The sequence below is a fragment of the Aquila chrysaetos genome, chromosome 2, assembly GCF_900496995.4.
Source record: "Aquila chrysaetos chrysaetos chromosome 2, bAquChr1.4, whole genome shotgun sequence".
NCBI lineage: Eukaryota > Metazoa > Chordata > Aves > Accipitriformes > Accipitridae > Aquila > Aquila chrysaetos.
In genome coordinates, this window is record NC_044005.1 from 44,400,900 (window position 1) to 44,408,039 (window position 7,140).

The following is a 7,140-nucleotide window of genomic DNA, read 5'->3' on the forward strand; positions in this document are numbered from 1 at the left end:
GGAGGAGGAGGAGGAGGCGAATCCGAAAGGTGGGATACTACACCCTGCTGGCGGCGGCGGTGCTGCTGCGGGCCGGCCGGGGTCCCCCTGGCAGGACCTCTCTGTGAGGGGGAGGACTCTTCTTCATAGGGGGAGGGTGCCGGCGCCGCCGCTCCTCCGGGCCTCCCTGTCCCCCTCTTCTGGGCGCCTCTCTCTCTCTCCTCCTCTCACTTTCTTTAAGCTAAGCGGGGAGTGGAAGATGGTAGGTTGCTCCCTTCTCCTCCTCCTCCTCCTCTTCGCTCGCTCTCGCCTCTGTGGGGTCCTTTTCCTTCCCCCTCTCCGCGGGGGGCTCCTCCTGCGGCGGGGAGGAGGGGGCGGGCGGGGAGGGAGGCACGAAGCCGGAGAGGCGCAGGAGGAGAGAAACTGTGACACAAAAACAAGCCGAGAAGCTGAACTCTTCTTCAATCCCATTCACCCGGCCCGGCCGCAGCACCGCTCGCCGGGATCCCTCCGCCGCCGGCCTCCCTGCCTGCCTGCCTGCCTGCCTGCCTGCGGCGCGCTCCCGACACGCCGCCGCGCGCGCCCCCGCCCGCCCCGGCCCGGCCCGGCCCGCCGCCGGAGACCCGCGGGGGAAGGGGGGGGGGGGGGGGAGCCCGGACCGACGGGCCCACGCCCACGCCCCCCCACCCCACTCCACTCCGCCCCCCGCCGCCGCGACGGCGGCGGGGCGCCGCCGGCCGAGCCCGGGCCGGGAAGAGGCGGGAGGGGGGGGGGGGGGGGGGGAAGCCGTGAGGGCGGGAGGGCGGGCTCGGCGGCTTCTCCTGAGGGGGACTACTTGACGTGTCGGTGCGGCGAATTTATTTCCCTTTGCCTAAGGAACGGGCTGTGCTGCGGCCCCCATTGCCTAGGGAAAAAGCCCGGATGTAAAGTGAGTGAAACTAAAGTAGAGTGAAGTAGGGCACCAAACTCTGCCGGAGCGGCGCCGCCGGCCGCGGCGGCGGGGGGCACCGGGCGGACGCACCGCACCCGCCCCGCCGCTACCGGACGGGGGGCAGGGGGGCGAGGATGGGGGGGGGGGGCGGGCTTGGCCAGCGCGCGCGCCCCCCCCCCCAGCTTTCCCCCCCCCCTCTACCTCTCCCCTCCCGCCGCCTTCCCCTCCCCCCGCCCGGCCGGCCGGCGCGCGGGGCTCGGCGGGGGCGGCGCGCGCGGGCGCGGCGGCGGGCGCGGGCGCGGCGGCGGGCGCGCGGGCGCGGGGCCGCGCGCAGGAAGCTGGGGCGGGCGGGCGGGAGGAGCCGCGCGCGCGGGGCCCCGCCGCGAGGGGCTCCGCACAGGAAGTTGATGCAACAGGGCCGCGGGGGGGGGCGCGGCGGCCGCGGCGAGGCGGGGGGGGGGGGGGGAGGAGGAAGAGCGGCATCCTCATCCTCATCCTCATGCAAGGGGCTTTGCTGATGCACCACGGCGGGGTGCGCGGCCGGGCGGCCCGGGCCCGCGCCCAGGAAGAGCCGCCCTCCTTTCCCCTTCCCCTTCCCCTCCCCGGCGCATCGCCGGCCCTGCCATGTTATTCGCAGAAATAGCGCACCCGCTCGCCGTGCGGCCGGGGAGGGTTTTCCCTCCCTCCTCCTCCTCCTCCTCCTCCTCCTCCTCCTCCTCCTCCTCCTCCTCTCCTCCGCCGCTTTTCCGCCTTGCCGTTCGTGCAATGGGGTTTGCTTATTTATTTATTAACTTACTACTCCAGCGCCGGGGGATGCTGCCATTTGCTTTCGTGCGAGCAGCGGGGGGGGGGGGACACGGCAGCGCATCAGCTTTCCCTGCCTTTCTCTTTCTTTTTTTTTTTTTTTTTTTCCTCCTCCCCTTTCCTCTTTTAATTCCCCTCCCGAAAGAAAAAAAAATCGCGGCGAGTCAGAAAGTTACTGTGAAGTTACATATCACGAATTTGAACGTTTTCTGCGGTCGACGTGAAAGGCAAATAAACGTGAATTCGACTGGGGCGGGGGGGGGGGGTGCTGCTAACAACAGGGTCAAGATCTTGCAAGGCTTCTGGCTTACTCAGACCCACGGACGTTTCTGGGTCCGCGTGAAAAGGCAGCTCGGGACCGTGTGTGTGTGTCCCCCCCAGTACCCAGCCACAGCACAATGGGCTGCTGGAGGCTGCCCAAACAGCCGCTCCGTGCAGGATCAGCTCTTATCTGCGATAAACTAAGCTTAAGTTACAGGCATAGCGTGCACACACACACCCCCCCGTGCGTCTCCGGCTTCTGAAAGTCTCCAGAGTCTCAGAAATACTTAAAACCTCGCCTTTACATCGGAGCCACCATTGCTAAAGCAGTGGGACGTGTTCTGGACGCTGCGGGATTTGCATGAGCTCTCACAGAAAGCCGGGGTTTGATGCAATGCAAAACCGATTTTTTTTAATAGCCTCTCGCATCACTTTATTTCTTCAAAATGTTCACAAGTTGGGAAGAAAAGTAAGTGTTTGCATTATCTCTGCAGATGCTTCAGGAAACCACGATGAACTCATTATTATGTTGTGAAACTAAATCCATAAAGCAGTCATGATGAGTAACTCAGGGACTCATCGTAATTGGGCAGTAATGCACAGTTTTATCATCTGGAGGATTCTGGTGTGCTCAACGTGAGCGGGGATTTACAGCAAGGTTCCCTCTCAACTGTCAAAAAATTGGGCTACCAAGCCATTGTTTATTTAATTGCTGTTAATTTTCCACTTCTTTTCCATCAGTTGGTTGCCAAGTTCTGTGTGATTTAATTGTGAACTTCACAACATTTGGTGCCTTTCTTAAAGCTGTAGCTCCTGGACTCATACAATTATGCAAGAAAGTCAGGTTTATTTTTTTTTAATTAAGTTTCTAGCCTGTGGGTTTGTAGATATGAGCTTGAAGACACAAACCTTAAAGGCACAAAAAGGAAAAGGTACGAAGCAAATAGAGTCATCCAAAAATGCCTTTTTTTTTTTTAAATGTCACATTGTTTGGCTTTTTCTTTTTGAGGCAATCTCTCCTACCCCCCCCTTTTTTTTTCCTCTTTCTCTCCCTCTCTCTTTTTTTTTTTTTTTTTTTTTTGCAAGCTGGGTATGATTCTGAACAGCAGGGCTGATGGAGTACTAAAAAAATAAAACCACAGAAAATATCAGGGTGCTGATCAAATACAAATAATTACTGATAGGTGCACAGTTCATGGATTAACAGGCAAGGTCACGTGCACGGGACTACCAAAAAATCTAAATCTACCAAAAAATCTACTGCCATCGTGGTACCTTTTCTAACGTGTCCAATCGTGACAAGAAGCGTTACGGTTAGTGTAGTAAAAATATGACACAATTTTTAATAAATGTGTATTTGCTTTTTATACTTCTTTCTACTTTACTTCTACAGCCACTCAGTAGATAAAGCAGTACCGCAAACAGGTCAATTACTGTCAGATCTGCACCTTAGTTTACTGCGATTTCTCCTGGGGCTGGGGCACCGTCCAGCCCTGTCCCTCCTCTCGCCCCTCCAGTCCCGAGTCCATAACCAATTTTTAAAACCCCCTGAAAATCCCAGCCACGATACTCAGACTTTTCCGCCTCCATGTAAACTTTTGCTACCAGCAGTTCAAGCCATGGAGGCTGAGTGTTACAACCCAGGCATGAGCCTGGATTTTAATTTTACCTTCACTTAGGGTTTGCAGCAGGAAGAGGAGTCAGCTTACTCTGAAAACAATCACACCGGAGTTGCTTTTGTCCTTCAGAGTTTTTGATAGAGGCACCAGAAAAATAAATACTGAGTAAAGCCTGTTTATTTCACTGGTTTTTATCTTTCTGGTTAACAAGCAAGTTAAAAGAAGCTAGAACCAGCGATTAAGTGTTATTAGAGATTCGGCATGTTTATTCTGCTGAGGAGTCAATACGCTCAGTTTGACTAAAGTTTGTTTTAGAGATGAACTTTGGACAAAGTTCAGAGAAAAAAAATAATCATTAGCTGTTACCGTAGATGTGCAAAGAAATTTTACGTGGTTTGTCTTAGAACTCAGACCATGATGGGTATCTCGCGATGCTGGTTATATTCAGTGCGTGTTACTCACCGTGATCTTCGGCTCACAGCCGGGTAGAGCGGCTCAGACCATTTTAGACCCTGAACTCTGCAGTTTAAGCCACAGATCCTGATTATCACAGACATGCTGAAAGTTTTTCCTTTAAAAGCGGTCCCCATGCACTACTCCTTTGTTCAGACTCATGATGATGGAGTGCTCCCAGCCTCCATGCTACTTAGCAAAAAGTACACCTCCATAGGTGTATGTGTAGCATTCACCTTCTAGTAGCATTAGACGTGGTTTCACGTACAAAATTGGAAGCAACGGTACCATCAGATGCACAGCTAAATGCTTGAATAAACTGGCTGGTTTTGTTTGTTGGCTTCATACAGAGATATCTAGCACGCTTTCCTTGCAGTGAAAGGAAATCTTGCTAGAAGCCCTCCTTTGCTTTCTGAGTCTTTGTGCACAAAATTGCCCTCCGCACCTCTGCCTCCAAATGTGGTGTTCGTGCTGCTCATCAAAAGTCATAGTTCGGTTTGTCCGGATTTTCCACTTTCTGCTGGATCACATCACCCCGGATGCTCACCCAGTCCCCTTTGCCAAGTTTGTTTCCTAAGAGCACTTACAACTACAAGGCAAATCCGAAGCCTTTCCAAAGTTAGTGGAAAACTCACAAAAATCAACAGGTTTTCGGTGAGAACTTGCAAGCGGCTGCTGGATGATGTTTCTCATTGAATGTTATTCCACCGGTTTGGGTGAATTTCAGACAAAGATGCACAGTCCATGTAAAGTATTAATGCAGGGGCATCTCAAGAGTAATCAGTTGTCATTACGGATAATTATTGTACTAAGTGTTCAAAATAATAACGAGTTACATCATAACGTGCTAGCTTTGCTATAGCCAGCCCATCTTACAGTGCTGTTTGCTGAGAACACTTAGAGCAAAATCCGAGAAGGCGTTAGTTAACATGCAGAAACAGTCTTGTAGCAGCTCATGTTAAAAGGAATTAGCAGCAAGTGCAAAGGCTCCTAAACTGCAGGTCACAGATCAAGCTGACAGCAGAGTAGCCACATAGCACTTTCTCTTCCCCTGGTTTTCAGCAACGAAATTACCTTAAAAAATAAACCAAGAGTTAGTTACTTGCCTATTGCTGTTTTTCACTGTGCTTTTGGCAGGGATGCTAGATGGCTGCAAATAAGAGGGGAGATATAGCCTGTTCAGTCGTGCTTAAAAGAGAAAGCCATAAGACCATTTCAGGCAAGACATACCCCAGCCTAAGAAAACAGTCGGGAACCTGCCTGTTTTTCGCATCGGTGTTTGAACACGGGGTTATCTCTCCAGCAGGATCCAGGCGAAGAGCTCCTTCTACAAGCAAATACCTTCCTCTTCCCAGGGTCAGGGAAGGATAGGGCATCGCTCACTTCCAGACGATAAGGGAAATTAAGCAGACAGTTTAGACCACCGGTTGGGGCCAGAGCCTGAAAACATGACGCACACGAGACACTCGCCATTAAGAATATCAGCCTAAGTACAAACTGCGTTGCAGAACGCAGCCACCTCCGACTTCAGCCATGGATTATTACCTTCCATAGGACCTACTGCTTACAGCAGCCCGTGAAGCGGACCCCTGCTTACCCTGGCCCATCCGAGAGGACTTGCTCACTCGGCAGCTGCCGGTCGGTCCAGCCGGGAGCGGTGCAGCCGCAAATCTTGCTCTTCTGATGCTCTGCCTGGGAGGCAGCGGTTTGACTGGGTGAGCTAAAAACGGCCGTAGGAGTGCATTGCCTGGGATCTATGTTCCAGGAAAGGTAATTCAGCCTTCGGGCTGCCCTGTTCCTTTTGCAAAATTCACGTTCTCCAGGCTGCCCCCAGCAGCAGAGCCAGGGAGGGCCTTGTCAGCGCAGCAGAGCGTCGTGTCTGTGGTGGGATTTCACCGGGGATGCGAGCTCTGCCGAGGTTAGCCTTGAAAGGATGACTCCGTCTTGCTTTCTCTTCCCCTGATCACTTAACTGTTTTGCTTACCGGAGAGACTGGTTATTTCATACAGAAGGCGGAGGACTGTAGCTCAGAGGGGGTAGCCTGGCCCGTCTCACCAGAGAGCAGGGGGGACCTGTGAGGTCCCACCATCGTCTCGTACCTGCCAGCAGCTCCCAGAGCTCTTCTTCCTTGGATCCCCTCTTAGAGTTTTGGTCATGTTAAGGTTTCGGTATGTAAAGTCAGCAAGGTTGGCGGCTTCTTATCTGATCTGACCTCCAGCAAAACGCTGGCTATTTCAACCAGTAATTCTGTATCAGATCGGCAATTTGGGGAGGCCAGAGTGTATCTTACCGTTCGCAAGCCGTTGCTCTCTGCTTCTAGAGGTGCGTCTGCTTTCAGTGAGTCTGGTGGTCTGGCCGCTTCCAGATTGAAGGAAGATCTGAGCAGCGATACTGTCTCTGGGAATCAAGAGGAATGGGTTTTCTTGCCCTTTTTTTTTTTGTCTTTTCTCTTTAAGTAGATGTGAGCAGTCATAAAGGGGACATTGCTCATGGCTCTCAGGTGGCTGGCCAGGCTGACTAAGCACGCTTACGGATCCCGTACACTGTTTAGAATCACAATGAGCTAGAAATTGTGTGCCAAGATGCAAACGGTCCAGGGAACAGTTTCTCATTTTTAAGCCAGCAGTATGAAGTAACCTAGGAGCAATTGCAGTTCCATTATCAGGTAAAAGAAGCTCTTTTGGGCTCATTGCCCTTTTTGTTAAACAACGTAATGCCCCCTAATTCAGGCTGATTTGTTGTAACGTTGGTCACCTCGCTACATTCTTCAGCTGGAGATTGTTGGCCCACTAGTGATTAGGGATATCTAGTCTCCATCAAAATACCCTTTTCCAGATGCCTTCAGCAAAATTCTCTCACTTATTTTTGAGGAGCTTGGAGGTGAGCAAGTTTAGTAGAATTCGAAAGCTGTGGATGGAAATGAAACTGCTGAGTAAGTTTTCAAGGACCCACTGAAAGGAAATGACAACTTTTGTAATGGAGCATTTCAGTGTGTCACTAACCTGATAAGCAAATAGAAGTGCAGAGTGGTAAACCAAGGGCACAAGCCACAGACCATGACAGCAACTACCAGGTTGTAACGCAGGCGTATAG

The 7,140-nt window shown here is 52.5% G+C and overlaps 1 protein-coding gene and 1 long non-coding RNA gene across 10 annotated transcripts in view; one reads left to right on the forward strand and one right to left on the reverse strand.

The window, feature by feature from the left end:
• Positions 1-1,797, reverse strand: part of PHF21A (PHD finger protein 21A) — a 136,982-nt gene extending 135,185 nt beyond the window's left edge. For 3 of the 9 annotated variants that reach the window (XM_030039536.2, XM_030039512.2, XM_030039521.2), the window contains exon 1: positions 44-542. The gene's annotated coding sequence lies outside the window, so the exon portion shown is untranslated. Of the gene's footprint in view, positions 1-43; positions 543-1,706 lie in introns of those variants that run through there. The other 6 variants (XM_030039553.2, XM_030039545.2, XM_030039562.2 and 3 more) reach the window with 3 other exon arrangements.
• LOC121233716 lies at positions 798-2,948 on the forward strand. Its single transcript, XR_005933723.1, has 2 exons — positions 798-907; positions 2,470-2,948. It is a non-coding gene; the product is annotated as an uncharacterized LOC121233716 (long non-coding RNA).
• Positions 2,949-7,140: the final 4,192 nt, after the last annotated feature.